The sequence below is a fragment of the Malus domestica genome, chromosome 13 (assembly GCF_042453785.1).
Source record: "Malus domestica chromosome 13, GDT2T_hap1".
Taxonomy (NCBI): domain Eukaryota; kingdom Viridiplantae; phylum Streptophyta; class Magnoliopsida; order Rosales; family Rosaceae; genus Malus; species Malus domestica.
This window is the reverse complement of record NC_091673.1, coordinates 12533928-12556545: the sequence shown is the minus strand read 5'-3', so window position 1 is coordinate 12556545 and position 22618 is coordinate 12533928. Positions and strand designations below refer to the sequence as shown.

Below are 22618 nucleotides of genomic sequence, written 5' to 3'. Positions count from 1 at the left end.
TATACATAAACTCCAAGTGTTAGTGAATCTATCGTTTTGATGGAATACCATTCTATGAAATTAGCTTCAACGATCCAACCGTCAAACTTGTTTGTATATGCTTCGAGATTGCATACGCCAAAAATCACAAAAAACAAACATTCAGAGATCAAGTAATGGGACAAAACTTTTTTACGGTTATAAACAAAAAATCACGATTTAACGGTTATTTTAACTCTGATTTTGATGATTTTTTACAGCTACACTCCTTGATCGTATATGATTACAATGAACTAATTCGATCGTCAATTTAAAATATTTACACAAGTGGTACCACAAAATCTTATGTTATATCACAAAGTTGTTGACTTTGTGCGACGAAGGTGTGCATTTGATGCGCAAAATAGCTTTGCCTTCGTCGTGCAAAGCTATTTTGAGCAATGAATGCACACCTTTGTCGCGCAAAGGACGTTTGCACGACGCACAGGCCGCGTGCGTCGCACAAGATTTTGGCGCCAAACCAAGACTTTTACCCTTTTTTTCCTAACATTGAGCGATGAAGGTGTATGCTGGCCTATGCGTCGCGCAAGATTTTGGAAGATTTTGGCGCCAAACCAAGACTTTTACCCTTTTTTTCCTAACATTGAGCGATGAAGGTGTATGCTTTTGAACTTCTTTTTCTACTTTTAATTTCTTTTTACGAATGCAATGTTCTCTTATAAACATAACTATATATTTCTAGGCCACCCCTTAAGATTAACTAATTTATAAAAAATCAACCAAATTAGAAATCATTTAACTGTTTGATCCCTAAACTCTTAACTCCTAGTTTCAATGTTTAACTAAAAAACATGGTTCGTTCATTGATTTTATAACCATTAGATAACTTTTTTTTTTATAATTTTTTTTAAAGATTTAGTTCATTTGTATAGAGATGACCTTAAAGGATGACCAAAAAATAAATGGTTCGGATCATAGTGCAACATTGGAAAATGAAAACGCGAAATGAAAGTCTAAAAGAAATTTATTTCAATCTATGACAATATCCAATAAGAGTGTCATTTTGCGAACTTATGTGGCAATTTTATTCTACGTACTTTAAAGTTTGTCACTCCAACCCACTCTTCAACCACAACAACAACCAAGCCTTATCACTAAGTGAGGTTGGTTGTATGAATCCTAGAACGCTATTGTGTTCGGTTTTGCGTCATGTCATGTCTTCTGTTAGCTCCAAGTACTCCATGTATTTTCTTAAAATCTTTTTCCGAGCCTTCCTCTACCCCTTTTGCCTTAAGCCTCAGTCTCATAGTCGCCTATTCTATCTGGAGCATTTGTAGGTCTTGGGTTCACGTGTCCAAAGTAATTTAACTGATTTTCTCTCATCTTATCTTCAATTATGGCAACTCTTCAAATTTATTTTTTCACCTTAAAAAATAATACCATCCTAAGTTTATCATATCTTGTAGAGCCAAAATTTTAATTTTTCAATTCTCTACTAAACAATACTTTTGATGAAAATTTGTCTTCAATTTGCTAATTCAGTTGCTACTTTTGTTGGAGATAAAGTTGTTCGACATAACATAACAAATCTAAATTTGCTAACCATTACTACCCTTGGATTCCTGGAGATGCTCACTCATTTAATTTGTTGGGGGTAGAATTCCCTAACATAATGAAGGGTCTTTCCTTTGTAATCTTTGAGGACCCTTGTTATATATGGATTTTGTTGATGCACAAAATCAGTGAGATTTTGGAATAACGTAAAGTGTTAAGTTTGTGACATTCGCAATGATTGCTTGGGTCACCTAGTGAGGATAATATGTAAAGAGATAGAAATAGAGATAGGAAAACAAACACAAGATGTACGTAGTTCACCCTAAGTTGGGCTATGTCCACGAAAGTAGAGGAGTTCTCATTAATAGTGAAGAGTTTACACAATACATAGGTTCAAGCATAATCATCATTAGTGAGTCCTAATGACGAGTTTAAGTATAATAATGACATTAAGGATTAATGGTAGGAGAATAGTCTCTTTTTATAATTGAGGAGAGTCTCCAGATTCCGTTCGTGGTCGATGTGGACTCTAGGAGCTTTATTCTAATGTTGACATGTGTTGTATTGTGATTGGCTTCCTGGTTGGAGAGAAACTCTTGTGCTTCGGCATGGGTGCCTCACCACGAATCCTTTAGTGGGTCCCTAAAGGTATAAAGTTCACCCTTGTTTGATAGTTTCGAGATTGGTAAAGTATAGTACAAATAGATTTGCTTTGTTAAAGCTGTGATATTTATCATTTAATTATGGATGGAAATTAAGGAACGCTAGATATGTTTCAACAATGCTTCATATTTCCGTAAATTGGAACTACTTCTGGAAAATGTGTACCAATATCCTCAAGCCACCCAAGGAAAACGAGATAAAGTGGTAAACCATATATAGATTCCTTTCAATCTCTTCAGGAAGATAAAGATAATATCTTCACCTCCCAAGTTCCACCATTTGATCGTTATTCCTATCTTTCATTAATTAATGTGTTTTGGACCAACTTGCCATGAAACTCTTAATTAGCACCAAAGAACCTACCATGCATCAATAGTGCCCTGTGTACTTTATAAGGCACTTTTCTAACTTGCAACATTAGTTAATTAATTACATGGATTTCCAACTTAAGCAAGCCCCCAAATCAAAGATTTATTCCAAATGTCTTTAATTCAAATGAATCACCAAAAGTGGGAAGACTTTTTTGGAAAGAATCAAAGAAAAGATTTTTGAATCGCGTTATCCAAATATTATCCATTCTAAGATATTAAGGCCCTCCATGAAGCGATCACCTTTTTAACTCCTATTCCTATATAATGGGGCTTGGCCGCTAACCTTTTAACCAGCAAACAAAGGCAAACCAATTTACCTGAATACCCTATTTGTGCGTCTGTATTTTTCTTTTGTTCTTGTAAACTTAGCAATTTTATCATGGCGACGCAGGAAGAGCTAGCACGGCTTGGAGTGGAGGCTTTTGCTATGATAGACAAGTTCTATGGCCGGCCAACCGGGAGGAGCCATACGAGGCCTCCGTTTATTCAAGATCATCAGCAAGCTCGTGGAGGGAAACAACCTCCTTTTATAACAGATCAGCCCGTTCTTAATAGCAAGGATGCAGCCCTCTTATTTGGGGGGATAGAGATTAGAGACTATCCCAAGAATCGCGGCTAATAGCCCAGCTAATACGTAACATACTTAATTAGTTTGGTATAAGTAATGAGTAGTAGCTAGCTAATTAAATAAAGCTCTATGTGTATTAAGCTATAGAGCTTAATTTATCTGTGCTTAACGATGCATATATTCCGCTTGTAATATGTAGATATAAAGCTACGTACCCCCTTATGCGTAGTACTTTCTCTTGTTATATATAAAATCAAAATCTTCTAAACTTCAGAGGTAGTGGGCAAAATATACTGTTTGTTTCACATTCCTTTTTCCTTTTCTTTTTTCACAATGGTGTTTTCCAATGGTGATGTGCTGCATTCCTGACAACACTCCATTTATATGAATGTGGTGAGGACCTTGGCCTCTTGTATCTGCATTTTGGATTGACCACATCTCTTACGAAAATGAGATTCATATGATTATATGATCAATGTCTTACGTACAAGTGAGAATAACCACATATTGTTAATATATTCTATTTCTGCAAGTAATCTAGTGAAGTAGGAAAATTGGTTGAGACAGGAGTAATTTCAGAAACAACAAAATCCACCATGATCTTTGAGCTCCGATTGAGCTCACAATATGCCATGTCAAAAGAGAATGGAAAGACTCGTTTGTTACATCAAAACGGCATTTTAAGTTTTGAGGGTCTTTTGGAGTTTCGTTGTTTTTTATATTTTGTTCCAAATTTGATTTCTTAGCGACGCTAGCGTTTGAGGTAGGCAACTTTAAATGTGATTTTAGGTTTTTTTTTCTTTCTTTCTGAAAACATAACGATCATCGTCTTAAAAGATACTGATTTGAAGTACAACAACAATCAACCCTATGAATCCCAGAACATCATTGCGTTCGGTTTTGTGCCAAGTCTTCCGTTAGCTCCAAGTACTCCATATTTTATTGATACTCTCATTTAAAGTCTTCCTAGGTCTTCCTCGACCTATTTTACCCAGCTCATAGTCGTATCTTCTAACCGGATCATTTGTAGGTCTTCGGTTCACGTGTTCAAACCATTTTATCCGATTTTTTCTCATCTTATCTTCAATTGTGATCACTCCTGCTTTGCCTAAGATATCCTCATTCTTAATCCTATCATTTCTCATGTGCCCACACATCTAACGGAATGTATATATAATATTGAAATAAAATGATAGTAAATGTATGGAATTGAAATATTTTAAAGATGTTATATGATGTTGTAATTTCGCCCAAACTTGAAAGGATAAAATGTAATTTACCCAAGGAATTAATACCTTCCCATTTTCCCTAAGGAACGTCCTTCTACCTTTTTCTAACAGGGATGCTTGTGTTATCTGGCTTTGATAAAAATAAAAATAAAAGCAAAATATGAAACGAAAGAGATGCCAAAAGGATATGCCATTTTTTTAAGGAAATGGAATCGATCGATCGATTTTACAAACTTTATATCTACAAAAATGGCAAGCTAGAGGCAAATGATTCCTCCACTACTCGTAATGTAAGGCAAATATGATCAAGAATATTACCAAGAAGATATTAAGCGCAGACCTTGTCTTTCGGAAGATAAATAAGAATAATTTGGTTACGTAAGATTTACCATCGTAAGCATGCATACATACCAAACTTATTTCTTCTGATACATTAAATTTCTTTCTTCGGTACTAGATACTCTTTTATTTTTTATTTTTTTTTGTCCACTAGATAGTCCAGGTTAACTTGCTTAATTTTGCTACCTTCTTCAGTCCAGAGTAAACCTTTTAGTGTGACGTGATGATCACGTGATACCATCAATCAACTCATATTATAATGTACTAGTACATTATGTAGCTTTTCAGTCTAGAGCAGATTTTTTGAGAAGTTAAAAACTTAAATCCAAGAAAAAGAAAACCAAATTATTCAATTATTTTGAAATTAAGATCCCTGCAGAAACGATAAAAGTTTAATAATATCTCATAAGATTGATCCAAAACCTGTTGTGTTATACCGATCGATACCAATATATATCAGTGTTTTCTTTCAAACGGCAGCTATCTCTATTAACTTATTGGTTATTATCCATACAGTCAGTGAAAGGATATAGTGTCCCAGAAGGGTTCCGAGTATCATGAGAGGCTCATGCGCTTGAATCCAGTAAATAATCTAATGCATATATAGTTCCAAAACTATCAAAAATTATGGAGGGGAAAAAAATTCTAACCTGTGTATGTTATTATATAACATTATGTATTCTGTGGTAGACATAAAATAATGTAACTCTTGTCCAAACCTTATCAGAATATTGCTTATCAAGACCCGAATTCATCTTTAATCGATTTAATTTGATTTAGGAACTATATAAAGAAAAACCTCATTATCAACAACGTGTATTAGTCAGAGTAGGAAATAGAAAATGAAAACTAATAGTGTTGTTGTTTGTACCATCTTTCCTACAAATGTTCCAGTTAAAAATGCGATTATCAAATGGAGACTCGGAGCAAAAGGAGTAGATGAAGACTTGGAAAAACTTAAAAAAAAAGCATGGAGTACTTAGAGCTAACATAAAACATGAAGCAAAACCCAGCACAGTGATGTTGATCTAAGATTCATATAGCGAACCCCACTTACTGGAATAAAACTTTGTTGTTGTTTGTACCATCTTTACTAATTACATTGATTACCCCTCTAATCGGTTCTACATAGATATATAGGTGAAATCAACCTCTATTAGATGGTAGAAATAGCATACAATAACCAAGATCTAATGACTAAAAACTCTACAATACAAGATACCTTGGAGCATGATTAAATTATTGTTTTTGCTTAGAAGAGGTATAGGTAAAACCACTTTTGTTAGAAGTACCTAAATTCTGTAAATAATGCACTAGGAAAAGTAAGCTACGCAACCTTTAGTTATATGTGTGAAACGCTAACGAAGTAGTATCTAGCCATATATTGATGAATAATCTCAAGAACTAGTACAAGTAAACGTACGTTTTAACATAATTTCTGGGTCATAGTAGAAAGGATTTTAGGCAAGATTCGTTTCAATAATATTCTCCTACTAGAAAAGGAAGGATAATGGAGAATCGCAAGAACCTGATCAGAAAGCCCACTTGTGAAGCTTTATAGGACTCCTATATAATGTGGCTTGGCTCCTCCTAATTTTTTCGATAAGACAAGCACAAAGCAAACCAAGCTAGATAGCTCCCCTTAATTAACTCATTGTAATTAAGTTAGCAATGGCTGTTTATGAACGCTTTGTTGTTCACCGGAAGGTAGCCGCCCCAATTGCATCCGAACACCACACCATCATAGAGGACTGCCACGGCGTGCTTTACAACAATAGCACGAACGTGGCAGCTGACGAGTATTACTGTAGCTGGCCGCAGAAGATGATCACCACTACTACTAGACCTCCTCTTCCTCCTCCTTTTCATCAAGGACAACATTTTTATCCACAAGCCAAGATCCACAGGATGGCCAATTACAACGAAGCTCATCACGATCAGCAGAGTCGGACTCTGATGCAAAGGCCTGTTAATAATGTTCATAGAAAAACGGGCACTGCTATTCTCACTAGCACCGAGGCGGCCGAGCTCTACGGCGGAGTGGTGATTACTGAATTTGGTACCAGGAAGCATGGTCGACCCAATTAGCTTCATCAGTTGTATATCTTCGTGCAGAAGGCAAGGAAATCATGAATCTATCAAGCTCCTAGCTAGTGATCTTTTATATATGTATCGCCGCTTGCATATATGTATATGCATCTTCTTTTCGTTTTACTTTATTTTATTTCCAATAGGCAGGACTTCCGGGGCCATCCAATAAGGATTGACCCTGCGAAAGTCGCCGGTGATTAATGTATACCACCGAGTTGTCCCTCAGAATCTGATCATCGTGCTTATCAGCTTGTAATAATATTATTAGTTGGATATAAAATAGTTGTGTAATTTACTCTACATTTCTCTCTCCTTTTTGTACTTTGACTTGTGAATGAAAATTTGTAATTCCATACGAGTGTCGGTCCAACGCAGAATGAGACCTAAAGCCAAAATTACAAGGGGTTCTTTTTTTATTTAGAGTAATGCTATTCTTTTAAAAAAAAAATAGACTCATAAAATTGATACATTTGATATACTTTCTAACATAAGTGGGTTTTACATACAAAGGTTTGGTCTACCTCAACTAGAGAGTGTGTCAACAAGTGCATTAGTTTTGTGTCGAAATATAATTGTTTTAGCTATTGTGACATAAATTCCAACATGTGTGTGATTGTGTAAATCATTAGTGGATTGTATTTAGGACACTAGAAAATCTTATCCCTTTATGAGTGTATTACTTGCAAGGCAAGAAATCCTATCCAGTTTACTATAAATAAAGGCACAAGTGTTGGGAAAGACACATCACAGAAATTCCTCAACTCTCTATTCTTTGTTTGTCGCACACGTTCATGAAACTGTGCTAAGGAACTAAAACATATTCTGCTACAAACTTGTTCACAAGATTTCTCATCGCAATCCAGGTTCTACGAAAACGCGTTTTGAATTGTCGATATTTTTTCAGGCTAACATTCACCAATGAGCATGAACCATAATATTCGATCACCGAATTGTATATTCTACTTAAATTACTGTTCGCAATTATATTATAATACTACTGTTGTAATTGTGGTGAATTGAATCTTTGAGGAAATGTTTTCATCATGAAAACATAAGATTCCAGAAGAATCTTGCAAGGGTTCGAGCTTTGAAACTTGACCTACAGTCGAAACACACATATCAGAAAACTTTGGGTTTCCAGCATGTGAACTGTCCACTTACCTACTTCCACTACCTGTCTTGTAACCCAGCCGATTAAAACAATAATTTATTTTTAGACTTGAAGTTTTTTCATGAAACTCAAAGTTTTTCATGCTTAATTTAAGCCAAAACATGTCTAGAGAATCTAAATGTTCTACTTTTGACTATGGACGTTTATCCTATAATAATGTCTATGATCTTGATCACTCCATTGCAACAACATGTTGAACCTTAACAAACTTGACTTTACCGCTCTGGAAGTATCTGGAAGCAACTACCTGAAGTGGGTTTAAGACGTGAAGCTCCACCTCACTGCAAAGAGTCTAAGGGCCACCCTTAAAGCTTAAACATATAACCGGGTTGGTGAAGATGATAAAACAATCGCAATGAACTTCATCCGAATACATATACATGACGTACTGCATACTGACTATCTCGAGAAGAGCTCACCATTACGAGCACGGTTCATTTGTGCTGCTATCCATTGGAACTGACCACTCATGTTGTATTTCTTAATGAGGTCATGCATCTTTTCAATCTCTGCAATTTCTTCTCTATCCCTAGAGTTCTTGACATCCATGTAACCACCAACCACAACAAGGTTTATCATTTCTCTTAGCTTGGCGCTCTTAGCATAGCACTCAACAAGTCCAGTTAAAATTTTCACTCTGTCAAGTCTTGCCATGGAAAAGACAATAGGCTTTGATCTATCACTCAACAGCCCACTGCATCACCATCAAATGAGTATCAGACGATTGAGTGTTGAAAATGAAGTACATGTAAGTTGCAACCTTGATATCTATAAAATCTCAACGCCACTCAAAAGAGGCTTAGGTCATCTCCAACTGAAGGGTCCAGAGGGCCAGAGGGCCGAAAATAGCCCGAAAACCGTCTCCAACCGAGTGCTAGGCTAGAGGGCTCTGGAATCTGGGAGAGACCCATAGAATCGGAGAGGGCTGGAGGGCTGGCTGCATGGCTGGCTATTTTTTTTTTAATGTTTTGTTAATCCTGTCGGTTATAACCGACAGGATTTCTTAAGAAAAAATTCAAATGCAACGGCTAGCCGTTGCATTTGTTTTGTTTTGTTTTTTTTTTTTACAATTTTATTATTATTTTTTATTTACAAAATTTTTCATATAACTTCTATTTTTTCCTATAACTTCTATTTCACAAAATTTGTTTCATATTTTTTTTAAAGGCTTATTATATTAGCACCCCACAACTTGTTGAATAAACCCCACATACTTAATACACCTCACATTTACTTTTTCAATTAAAAATTATCTTAATACACCCTACTTCCTTCTCCATAATACCCTCACACCCCACATTCTTAATACACACCTTACATTTTCTACACACACCTCACATTTTTATACACCCCACATTTCTCAAATCTTATAACACTCATTTTTTATTTTGCCGAATGATTTCAAACCATTTGAACGCTAGTTTGCTGAATTATTTCAAATTGAATGATTTGAAAAAAAATTTAGGTTCATTTGAACGTTTTTCAATAACAATAATAATGATTTCAAAGTTTTCGAAACACCGATTTCGCGTTCCATTTGTCAAAAATAATTTTTTTCAATCAACATGTTTGTAGTTTCATTGCTTAGGGTTTTATTCAACAATGGAGGGTGAGAGGGGTTTTGATAGTTGAAGTACATAAATAATACGTTAAAAGTGATTTGGGGTGTATTTATAAATTTTTTTATTATTTTTTAAACCTAATAAGGTCAAAATTGTCATTGCATAATAGAGTAAATAAGTCATTAATATTAAATTTTAATGTGGGGTGCATTCAACATTTTGTAGGGTGTTAATATAAAAAGCCTTTTTAAAATTCCATTTTTTTCCTATAACTTCTATTTCACAAAATTTGTTTCATATTTTTTTTAAATTCTATTTTTTTTCCTATAACTTCCTAAGCCATTATACAACATTAAATTAAATTAAGTAACATGAAACAACATTAAACAATATGAAACAACATTAAATAACATTAACCAACATAAAAATTATACAACATGAAACTTAAACAACATTTTTAAAAACATTTAAAAACATAAAACGTAAATGCCTACTCCTACTCCGTTGGATTTGAATTTAAGTTTTAGTTTTTGAATAATAAATTATGTTTGGCCCTATGGCCCTTTGGCCCTCGGTTGGAGACGGTTTTTTGTGAAAGGGCTAAAACGAGCCCTCTGGCCCTCTGACCCTCGGTTGGAGACGGAGGCAAATATGGCCCAGTACTGTTCATTAAAATATTAATATCTTGGAGAATCTTGGAGGGCTAGAGAGCTAAAACGAGCTATCTGGCCGGCCATCAGTTGGAGATGGCCTTAAATTGTTTTTCAGAAGTTCTTTACTTAACATTAGAAGATACTCACATATGCTCGTCGTTCTGCTCAGCACCATATAAGGCCATTTCTAATCGAGGGCTGGCCAGAGGGCTCGTTTGAGCCCTCTGGCCCTCCAAGATTCCCCAAGATATTAATATTTTAATGAACAGTACAGGGCCATATTTGCCTCCGTCTCCAACCGAGGGCCAGAGGGCCAAAGGGCTCGTTTTAGCCCTGTCACAAAAAACCGTCTCCAACCGAGGGCCAAAGGGCCATAGGGCCAAACATAATTTATTATTTAAATTTAAAAACTACAACAACTTAAATTTAAAAACAACAACTTATATTTAAACACTACAAATTAAATTTAAAAACTACAAATTAAATTTAAAAACAACATTAACTTAAATTTAAAAATTACAACGACTTAAATTTAATATCCATAATCAATATCATCTTCATCATCCGCCATTGTAGGAGTATAGTCAGAGGTAAACAATTGCCGCCGAGACATAATTTCTTTTTTTTTCCTATCAAAATAGGCCTTACTCATTGGAGTGTAATTCGAAGTGTTCCTTTCCATATTCTTATCATCCATCTCTTCTTGTATTTGTTTGGCTCGTTCTTCATGTCTACACTTCCTTTCTTCTGCCTCAAGGGCATTTTGCTCCACCAGTAATCGAAATGAGGCCGCCACTTCATGTTGAGCGGCGTAATCAGCATTTGCCTTGCCCTTTTCCCTCAACCTTCGAGCCTTGTTTCGTCCCATAGCCCTAGGTAAAGAACTTTTGGGACGGAGTCGGATTTTCTACCCTTGTTTGTTGAATGGTAGGAGATCCATCTTCATTCATATCTACAGATGGCGATGCAGCTTCCAAAGGATCCACTCTATGTTGAGGTGGATCTTCAAATAACACCCACCCTTTACAAATTTCCCAACAACCATGAAATTGAAAGGGTTTTGAGCTGCCCTCCATATAGAGTTCCTCCGCTTGGCGTACCTAGAAAATATAATTAAAAAAATTTTAGGAAATTAATTCACGAAATTAAATGTAATATAATTAAACATTTAAAATAAACTGTAAAAACACTAACTTCGTCATAGTAATTGGCGCCGCTTTCATGTCTACTTGCTGCTGCTAATAGTGCTTGATGCCATTTATTCAAACTTGGATGAAGATGTTTCTTCCATCTTGAAGAACAACTTTCGTGGTTTCGGGTATTCGGTGGAATGGTGCCTTCGTAGAACTCTAAGTATTTTTTGGACACACGAGTCCAAACACCTTCACTTGTTTGAGAAATCCCCCTCACACTATCTTCTGAGATCCATCTATAAGCCTTGCAAAGAGCTTCATCTTCTTTTCGGGTCCAAGCCCTACCTTTCATTGCAGATGAGGCCATTTTTTTTGAAAAAAAATGAAGGAAATATTGAAGGAAATATTGCAAATGAAGTGAAGAAATATTATAGATGAAGGAAATATTGAAAAATTGAAACAAATATTATAGATGAAGGAAATATTGGAAAATATATTGAAGGAAATATTGAAGGAAATATTGAGAAATATATTGAAGGAAATATTGAAAAATATTGAAGAAGGAAATATTGCAAATGAAGTGAAGAATTGAAAGAACTTCACCATATTTATAGAAGAAAAGAAATGTTTAAAATAAAAAAAAATAAAAAAACCCAACGGCTAGCTGAGTCAGCTAGCCGTTATATTCAAAAAAATTTCAAACTATTAGTGTCGGTTATAACCGACACTAATAGTAAAACTATTAAAAAAAGAATCTCTTTAATGCTGTCGGTTATAACCGACAGCAATAGGAAAACATTAAAAAAAAAAATAGCCAGCTTGGGGCTGGCTGGCTGGCCGAAAGCAGCCAGCCCTCCAGCCCTCCAGCCCTCTCCGATCCCGTGGGACCCTCCCAGATTCCAGAGCCCTCTGGCCTAGCCCTCGGTTGGAGACGGTTTTAGGGCTATTTTCGGCCCTCTGGCCCTCTGAACCTTTCGGTTAGAGATGGCCTAAGAGTTCTTCAATTTGACCCATGTAGAGCAGTAAGCCTTTTTTCCTTGTCAGAATATGGAAAGTATATACACATATCTGCTCCTGGGGAGACGATATTAAACTTGGGATCAAAAACATCAATCCCGTGAACAACTCAATAAAATATATCAGAATCTGGGTATTTTGTTTTCTCCAATGCATGAGCAATATTGCACTACATGGAGAATTCAGTTTTGACAAGTTAACTCCAATATAAGCCCACCGTTATTCCACCAATCTCTGTGTTGCATCTGAAATAATGAATTAAAAACTAAAATTCACCTGTGTGATTCCCAGTTTATACGACAACAGAGTTGCAACAAGATTTCCATCACTATAGTTTCCAATGATTAGATCTGGAACACGCTGCAACTCAGTGGCAATTTCATTCGAGGCATCCTAGAAATAACACAATAAGAGAAAAAGAGTATGTTGTATAACCCGTAAGTAGTTATTCAGAACCCAACAGTGTGCATCATAAAAGTGAAGTAGTCAGGCAGTAAAAAAGGGGACAGAAAAAGAAATAAGGGGAGATTAAAAAAGAGCACACCCAAAAAGAAAAAGAAAACAAGTTATATCCTTTTAACTGCTTACCTCTGCAAAGGTCTCCAAGTAAGGCCACACATCAAACCTTGAAATCCATTTCCGCAGTATCTCATTCTCAGTCCTGAAAGGTACCCGTAAGATATGTGTGTATTCTGTACCACTGACTCCTTCTAATCTTCGGTTGCATGTTGTCCCTTTTGCATCCGGTATCAGTCGGGTAACCTACCATCATCAAGTAAAAGGACAGGACACAGTATAAAATATACACAACACCTTATGTCAACTAATATAGCATGAACTTTCAGTTAAGCAAACTTACAATCAGAATTTCTGGAATAACATCCAATCCTTGATTTTGTATTCTAAGAAGCATCTCACTCTCCAGGGCACGCACTTGATCCAGTATATAAACAACCTGCCATCAGTAATAAAAGATAGGGGTTTCTCCATTTTAATCCTTGATAAAGATTGAAATTCAATTAAAACCTTATGTTAGATTATATATTCATTATTGTCCTTTGACTAAATTTCCATGTGAGCATAAATATTAAAATTTATATTTTCTTGTTTTTAAATATTTAATGCGTTTTTTTGGTTCTTATAATGCCCCTATTAAATATTTGATTTTAATTTGCTCCATATTTTTTGGCATTGATTATTGTTTGACTTTCTAAAATGATAAACATAATTCAAAAAAATATTAGTGATACGTTACAAGAATTAACAAATACCTAATTCAAATTATTCATTATCACCATTCAAAGCATAGAGGAAATATAAATAGCCAAATCATATATTTTACATAATCGAATGCACTTAAACCATGTCCTAATGTGCTTAAATCATCTAACCTAGTCGAATGCACATAAATCATAGTACCAAGTCAAATGCACCTAAACCATGGTACTTATATGAATGCACCTAAACCATGGTACCTATATGAATGCACATAAATCATGGTACCTATATGAATGCACCTAAACCATAGTACCTATATGAATGCACCTTAATCATTTAGGTACTATCAATTAGGTCTTATCCATTTGGTATGGTCGGTTAGGTACTATATAGTGTATGTCCGATTAATTTGGTACGGTCAATTAAGTTGTGATTTCACATTCTATTTTCTCAATTTGTATTTTCTTTTCATTTATCTCTGGATTCACCGTCAATTTGGCATCTAAAAGACCATTTTTTCTTCTTTCTTCCGAATACAATGAGATTTTTGGTTTGTAAGTTTTATGGTTTTTTTTGTTTGATCATGGTTTCTAAGTTTTCTGGGTTCTTTGATTGGAATAACACATGGAGATTTATGTTATAACAAACATGTTAATTATGGATCTAGTTAATTAAGCATTCTTGAAAAATTAATTATATATCTGTTTCTCTAATTGGTTTTAAGAGAGTAATAAGGGTATATAGGGAAACTAAAAATGCAATAAATTTATTAAAAAATGATTAAATGTGACATGGAATACTATAATCTAACATGGAGGACTATTTTTAGTTTTTAATCTTACATACGGTATTATTGAAAAAGCAATCTTATTTAGGGATTAAAATGAAGTTTTCTATAAAAGATAAAACATTTTCATGGGTTTAGGACGAGAAGATTCGTGAACTATTGGACCTATTGATATTCTAGCAGACATATATAAAGATGTAGGAAAGGAAGAACCCAAAACAAACAATTGGATGTTAAATAGTCAAATGTAAGCAATACCTGCCCTCCAGTGTCAGGCAAACCCAAGACGTTAGCTTGGCCAAAGTAGCCGTGTGGCGACACTATGACAACATTGAACACCATAGGGATCCTCCCAAGAAAATTTTCCAGGGTAGAGGGATCAGGAGCCTGAAGAATTTCCAAGAGAAGATGCACCATCTATGACACCCGTTGTGCTGTGTCACCGCACCCTCTCTCAAATCCCATTCCTTGTAAGCTGCACAAAATATAAAGATTAAAGGTACCGGCTAAAGCAATCATATTATTCCTCTATAGGAGTGGAGATCAAAGTGTTGAAATTAGATGATTCGCCTACTCAAATTCAAATTCAGAATATGGTGTAGTTGGAGGGAACTTAGAAAGATATTCCTCTGCCTTTGCTAAAGCAGACTGAAGTCTGGGTATGCTCTGAATCCGATCGTTTAGCATCATTGCCTGCACAAAATTTTAGAACTAATATTATTCAGTCCAAAGGTACGAGTATTTCACAACCTTATTGTCATATTACTTCAAATATGGCTTTAGGTCTTACACTAAATCTGAATGCAAAGAAAAGACGACCAGTAAAATAAACCAAGGGGCCAAAAGAATTAGCATGATAACTGAAAAAGTGGAATGTTCATTCATGCAAAGCCCATAGCAAACTCAAACTTACATGTCCATCATGTTTGTGTGTACGAAGAAAATCGAGAAGAGGCTCCAAACTTTCTTTGCTACGGAACATAACTGAAGATAAGTGACGGTTAAGGAATTGAACCCCATTTCCAATTGACGACGAGCGGGTTGGTCGAGGGAATTATGCATTAAAGGGCTCCAGATCAAGTTCAAGCACATACTTATCGTTGCACCTAGGACAATGATTTCATTTTAAGACTGCATTCATGTAATGCTACTCCAGATAAGTAAGTTGAAAGACTCGGCATAAATTACAAAATTCAGTAACAAGGATTAAGACAGGAGAGCCCTTACTCTCCGTCCATAAGCTCTTCCTTGAACCGAAGATATTCAGCAACACTTAAATGATCCACACTGAGTTCATACGCATTAACTCGAACATACTCCCAAACACCAGGCCTAAGTGCAAAAGCCACGAAAGGAGCCAGAACAATTGCTTCCTAGATAACAAGCAAAGACCAAACAACAACAACAACACAACAACAACAAAGCCTTTTCCCACTAAGTGGGGTCGGCTATATGAATCCTAGAACGCCGTTGCGCTCGGTTTTGTGTCATGTCCTCCGTTAGATCCAAGTAATCAAGTCTTTTCTTAGGGTCTCTTCCAAAGTTTTCCTAGGTCTTCCTCTACCCCTTCGGCCCTGAACTTCTGTCCCGTAGTCACATTTTCGAACCGGAGCGTCAGTAGGCCTTCTTTGCACATGTCCAAACCACCGGAACCGATTTTCTCTCATATTTCCTTCAATTTTGGCTACTCCTACTTTACCTTGGATATCCTCATTCCCAATCTTATCATTTCTCGTGTGCCCATACATCCCACGAAGCATCCTCATCTCCGCTACACCCATTTTGTGTACGTGTTGATGCTTCACCGCCCAACATTCTGTACCATACAACATCGTTGGCCTTATTGCCGTCCTATAAAATTTTCCCTTGAGCTTAAGTGGCCTACGACGATCACACAACACGCCGGATACACTCTTACACTTCATCCATCCAGCTTGTATTCTTGGTTGAGATCTCCATCTAATTCTCCGTTCTCTTGCAAGATAGATCCTAGGTAGCGAAAACGGTCACTTTTTGTGATCTTCGCTAGATTGCTCCGGTCATTAGTGTGGATAAGTATATAAATGGATAGAGATAGGAAAGCAAACACAAGATGTACGTGATTCACCCAGATTGGCTACATCCACGGAATAGAGGAGTTCTCATTAATTGTGAAGGGTTTACACAAGTACATAGGTTCAAGCTCTCCTTTAGGGAGTACAAGTGAATGATTTAGTACAAATGACATTAGGAAATATTGTGGGAGAATGATCTCGTAACCACGAAACTTCTAAGTCCTGGAGTGTGGTATCGGCTTGACTTTCCTTATCTGTCTCATAGGTAGATGTGGAATCTTCTCTGGAAGTACTCTTCCTCCATCCAGGGGTGGTATCTGTAACTGGTGGAGATGCACAAGGTAATGTATCAATGTCACTTGAAGCTTACTTGTAGTTTCAGGCTTGGTCAAGCGCGATACAAACCATGTAGTAGGAGTCCCCCAAGTCGCCGAGCTAGGGGATCTGCTGAAAGAGGTAACAGACAAGGTAAGCAATCAGAGCTCCGGCTGATTGTTCACATTCTCCCTATCTTGCAGGCAGCATGAAGGATAAAGAGAAGAAAAATGAGAAGAGATGATATGGGATACTTTTGCTTTTGAAGAAGTAACTTTCCACAGACTTATTCTTGAACTGGGCTGGAAGGTTTTCTGGTTTCCTCCAAAGTATAAGGCCGACTGAAGAATTTGAGGATCAAAACAAGTCCATCAAATCTAGAGTACGTTCGACCCTGCTGATATGGGATACTTTTGCTTTTGACAGAGTAGTGGATGTATCGGCACGTGTGCTGTTACGCTTGTCTCCATATGCTTCCTTGTATCCTTCTCACTTGCCCTATCTGTTCCCCAGGCAGATGCGGTATCTTCCCTGGAAGCATAAGATGTTGAAGATGAGTACTCGAGAGCAATGCCAGGGTAAGGGGTTCCAGGCAGTCAGTTCCTGGCTGGAAGCTTGATTCCAAGTGCTGACTGATTGCTCTCTTTCTCCTTGTCTTGCAGGTAAGAACAAGGCCAAAGGAAAAGACAGGGAAAAAGCATGATATGGGATACTCTTGCTTTTAACCCTGATGATATGAGATATTCTTGCTCTAGTATAGCTTGTTTACAGAGGTATTATCGGGGGGAAAGAAAGCTGAATATTTCGAAAGGCTTCGTTGGGAGTGCCCTCTCAGATAAGAGGAAGGGTTGAGCATTTTTGCAGGTCTGCCTGTCCGTTGGGGATGGAGGTCGACATATATAGGAGTCTCCCTAACATCAAGTAATAATGCTATTCCTTTACCCTGCTTGGTCATAGCACGGTAGTGGGAGCTGCCAGCTTCACAAGTTTTAACTCTGTCAGAGCACTTTGAAAAAGTGGTCTGTGGTATCTGGAAAGCTGATGTTGCGTGTAAAGATTACAGACAAGCTTTATCCAAGGAGATCCGGCTCTTGAAGTTGGGAAAGTGGTGCCTCTTCGGTTTTCGAACAAGCAATCCTGTCGGGGATCTGGCTCTCGAGATTCGGAGAACGATGCCTCTTCGATTTTTGAGAAAGCAATCATGCTGGGGGTCTGGCTCTCGAGATTCGGAGAGCGGTGTCTTCGATTTTTGAGAAAGTAATGATGTTGGGAGATGGGAGTGTTTTCTCGAATATGAGTAAAGGTTGGGCATGTTTGCTAGTCTACCTTGCCACGAAGCACAGAGGTTGACACACAGGGACTTTCCAATTATCCAGCAGTGGTACTGTTCCTTTACCCTCTCTTCGATTTTTGAGAAAGTAATCATGTTAGGAGTCTGGCTCTCGAGATTCGGAGGGCGGTGCCTCTTCGATTTTGGAGCAAGCAATCTTGTTGGGGGTGTTTTCTCGAATGTGAGTAAAGGTTGGGCATGTTTGCTAGTCTACCTTGTCACGAAGCACAGAGGATGACACACAGGGACTTACAAATTATCCAGCAGTGGTACTGTTCCTTTACCCTCTCTTCGATTTTTGAGAAAGTAATCATGTTGGAAGTCTGGCTCTCGAGATTCGGAGGGCGATGCCTCTTCGATTTTGGGGCAAGCAATCTTGTTGGGAGTGTTTTCTCGAATGTGAGTAAAGGTTGGGCATGTTTGCTAGTCTACCTTGCCATGAAGCACAAAGGTTGACACACCGGGACTTTCCAATTATCCAGCAGTGGTACTGTTCCTTTACCCTTGTGGGTAATAATATGGTAGCTAGGCCGTCAAAATTTATGTGTCTAAACTTTGTTAGTGTTGTTTCTTTGCTATTCTTTTACCCTTCTTGGTCAGAGCGATGTAGTGAGAGTTGCAAGCTTCACGTGTCTCGACTTTGTCAGAGAACTTTGGCAAAGTTATATGTGGTATCCATGAGCTACTGTTGCGTGTGGGAAGTGGGTGATTGAACAGTACGATTCATGTGCTTTCTACTTCGCCAGAAATCTTCGACAGAATGCCCATAATTTCCGCAAAGCTGAGTGTGCGTGTGACAGGTGCTGACAAGGCTGGAAAAGTAGTCTCAACTTTGTCAGAGAACTTTGGCAAAGTTATATGTGGTACCCATGAGCTACTGTTGCGTGTGGGAAGTGGGTGATTGAACAGTACGATTCATGTGCTTTCTACTTCGCCAGAAATCTTCGACAGAATGCCCATAATTTCCGCAAAGCTGAGTGTGCGTGTGACAGGTGCTGACAAGGCTGGAAAAGTAGGTGCCTCTTCGATTTCTGAGATCGACCCTCGTGGTCTCTGAACAGCCCAGCTTTTGAGAAAGCAAACCTCTTCGATTTCTGAGATCGGCCCTCGTGGTCTCTGAGCAGCCCAGCTTTTGAGAAAGCAAACCTCTTCGATTTCTGAGATCGGCCCTCGTGGTCTCTGAGCAGCCCAGCTTTTGAGAAAGCAAACCTCTTCGATTTCTGAGATCAGCCTTCGTGGTCTTTGAGCAGCCCAACTTTTGAGAAAGCAAACGCCTCTTCGATTTCTGAGATCGACCCTCGTGGTCGCTGAGCAGCCCAGCTTTTGAGAAAGCAAACGCCTCTTCGATTTCTGAAACTTCGTCGAGTGCAGATTTTTATAGAGGCTGACATTAAGTTCCAAAGCACACTTGAATATCCACCAGTAGAAGCTCCATTCTTGCACTTCTAAGATCTTGATTTGTCTAACCTCTTCTCTCTTCTACACCTTTGAAAATGTCTGGCCCCTCCGACCGTCGTTTTGACTTGAACCTTGTTGAAGAGGCAGCCCCGCCTTCTCCAGACAACATATGGCGCCCATCCTTCGTCTCCCCTACTGGTCCTCTTACCGTTGGGGATTCCGTGATGAAGAATGATATGACCGCTGCGGTAGTGGCCAGGAACCTTCTCACTCCCAAAGATAACAGACTACTTTCCAAACGGTCTGATGAGTTGGCTGTTAAGGATTCTCTGGCTCTTAGTGTTCAGTGTGCAGGTTCTGTGTCTAATATGGCCCAACGCCTATTTGCTCGAACCCGCCAAGTTGAATCATTGGCAGCTGAAGTGATGAGTCTCAAACAGGAGATTAGAGGGCTCAAGCATGAGAATAAACAGTTGCACCGGCTCGCACATGACTATGCTACAAACATGAAGAGGAAGCTTGACCAGATGAAGGAATCTGATAGTCAGGTTTTACTTGATCATAAGAGATTTGTGGGTTTGTTCCAAAGGCATTTATTGCCTTCGTCTTCTGGGGCTGTACCGCGTAATAAAACTCCAAATGATCAACCTCTGATGCCTCCTCCTTCTAGGGTTCTGTCCAGTACTGAGGCTCCGAATGATCCCCCTCCGGTGCCTTCTCTTTCTGGGGCTCTACCGACTGTCGAGACTTCTCCTAAGCAACCTTTGTGAAGGCTCCCTCTTGTTTGTTTATTTTGACTCAAGTATATGTACATATTTGTAATTTATCGGGGATATCAATAAATAAGCTTTCCTTCATTTCAACGTATTGTGTTAAATCACCAAAGCCTTCTTCGCTAAGTTCTTTGAATTTTCTTTTGTTGAAGCTTGTATGTTGGAGCTTTGTGAGTGGAGCATGTAGGTTGAGGTAGTGTTCCCTTAATTTCCCGAGCGAGGACAACTTCTCGGTTGGAGACTTGGAAAATCCAAGTCACTGAGTGGGATCGGCTATATGAATCTTAGAACGCCATTGTGTTCTGTCCTGTGTCATGTCCTCCGTTAGATCCAAGTACTCTAAGTCTTTTCTTAGGGTCTCTCTCAAAGTTTTCCTGGGTCTTCCTCTACCCCTTCGGCCCTGAACCTCTGTCCCATAGTCGCATCTTCTAATCGGAACGTCAGTAGGCCTTCTTTGCACATGTCCAAACCACCGTAACCGATTTTCTCTCATCTTTCCTTCAATTTCGGCTACTCCTACTTTACCCCGGATATCCTCATTCCTAATCTTATCCTTTCTCGTGTGCCCACACATCCAACGAAGCATCCTCATCTCCGCTACACCTATTTTGTGTACGTGTTGATGCTTCACCGCCCAACATTCTGTGCCATACAGCATCGCCGGCCTTATTGCCGTCCTATAAAATTTTCCCTTGAGCTTCAGTGGCATACGGCGGTCACACAAAGTTTTCTATAAAAGATAAAACATTTTCATGGGTTTAGGACGAGAAGATTCGTGAACTATTGGACCTATTGATATTCTAGCAGACATATATAAAGATGTAGGAAAGGAAGAACCCAAAACAAACAATTGGATGTTAAATAGTCAAATGTAAGCAATACCTGCCCTCCAGTGTCAGAATCCGTTTTTGATGTTTGTTTTCCCAAATTCAATCGTTTGAATATAATTTTATGAATTGGACCCTTTATGTGCTTAGGTGCATTTATCATGATGTTTCTGTCTTTGCTAGTTTGCGTGGCTTTTCGACGGTGAAGTATCTGTGAGTGGATCCCTTCTAAGATGCATGTTTTAATAGTAGAATTGCATACATGAAAAGCATGATTTAATGATTACGTTTTATGAAACGTTTTATAAGATATTATGCTTAAAGACCAAACTAAGAAAACCAGAACAACAAATGCAACTTTCATTAACCATGCAGAATGAAGATTTCTGCTTTCTTGGTCCCAAATAATGAAAAATTACTTCAAATTGAAACATTTACTTGTCAATTTCTCAACAAACAAACAGATACTAGGGCAATATCCTAAAAGAAAAAGAAAAAAAAAACAGTAGCAATAATTGTAGGAAATTGACCTGAGCAGCCTGTAAGACTTTGCTGATCAAGGAGCTATCTTTGAGCTTCTGCATGCCTTCATCCTCCATGATCACGTTTTCGAGCTCGTTTATCATTTGATGGGGTTGCAGAATCCCATTGCCTCGGGCAACATACCTTCCAACACAACAAAACATCAACTTTCTCAAAACCCCACTCAAGCCCTGAATGGTGTTGCGCATGGCTGAGACTGGAGGCTCCGGCGAGACGAAAGAGGTTGACGGCGGAGCAAATCAGAAAAGGGAGAGAGGTGAAAGCGAAGGTGAGGAGGAGAGGTGAGGAGAAGAGGAGGGGCGCAGAGCAAATATAAATTGGGAAAGAGGAAAACGAGAGGGAAGGAAACCAAAACGGCCATTGTTTTGCTGTGATCAGAGAGAGAGAGAGGAGTGAAGATAAATGTGAAGGGGCACCTGGCGGTGTTTCAGCGGCTGCATGCATGCCTCTGGAGGAGTCCTGACGCTTCTTCCCTTGCGATTTGAAATCATAACGGAAACTTTTGGCGTCGAGGCGGAGATGAGATCTCCCTATGGCTGTGAACTGGACTGCAGCCTTATGAAATTACGGCCTCCCTTCAATTTTATTTAAAATAAAAACAACATTTACATGTCTTGTGTAAAATTACCAAAATTAAAATTAAAAAACTTATCGATATTTGGTGAGGGGCATTTGAAACAATTAACAACTTGTATTGATATCATATTTTTTTGGTAATGAAGAACCTAAAAAGTTTTATAGTCCCAAAATTTAAAAAGGAAATTTCTATTAACACTCTATAAATCTTATTTTGCATTCATGAGGAGTGTAGAATGAGATTTTTAAAATGCTAATAACAGTTTTCCATAAAAATATGTTGATTCATATCGGCATATACTCCGAATAGTCTGTAAAATTTGAGAAGCACAATTGTACTTTTCGATTTTTGAAAACATAAATCAAAATAATATGAAAGATTATTGGATCAAACTATAACTAGAATACCTATACTAGCTACTTCCAATATATGCTTATGCTTATGCGACATACAACCTTATTGTATA

At 37.9% G+C, this 22618-nt stretch overlaps 1 pseudogene; it reads right to left on the bottom strand.

Annotated features, from left to right (window-relative positions):
* Positions 1-8137: 8137 nt before the first annotated feature.
* LOC103407089 (sucrose synthase 2-like) lies at positions 8138-21763 on the bottom strand (annotated as a pseudogene).
* Between the last annotated feature and the right edge of the window lie 855 nt (positions 21764-22618).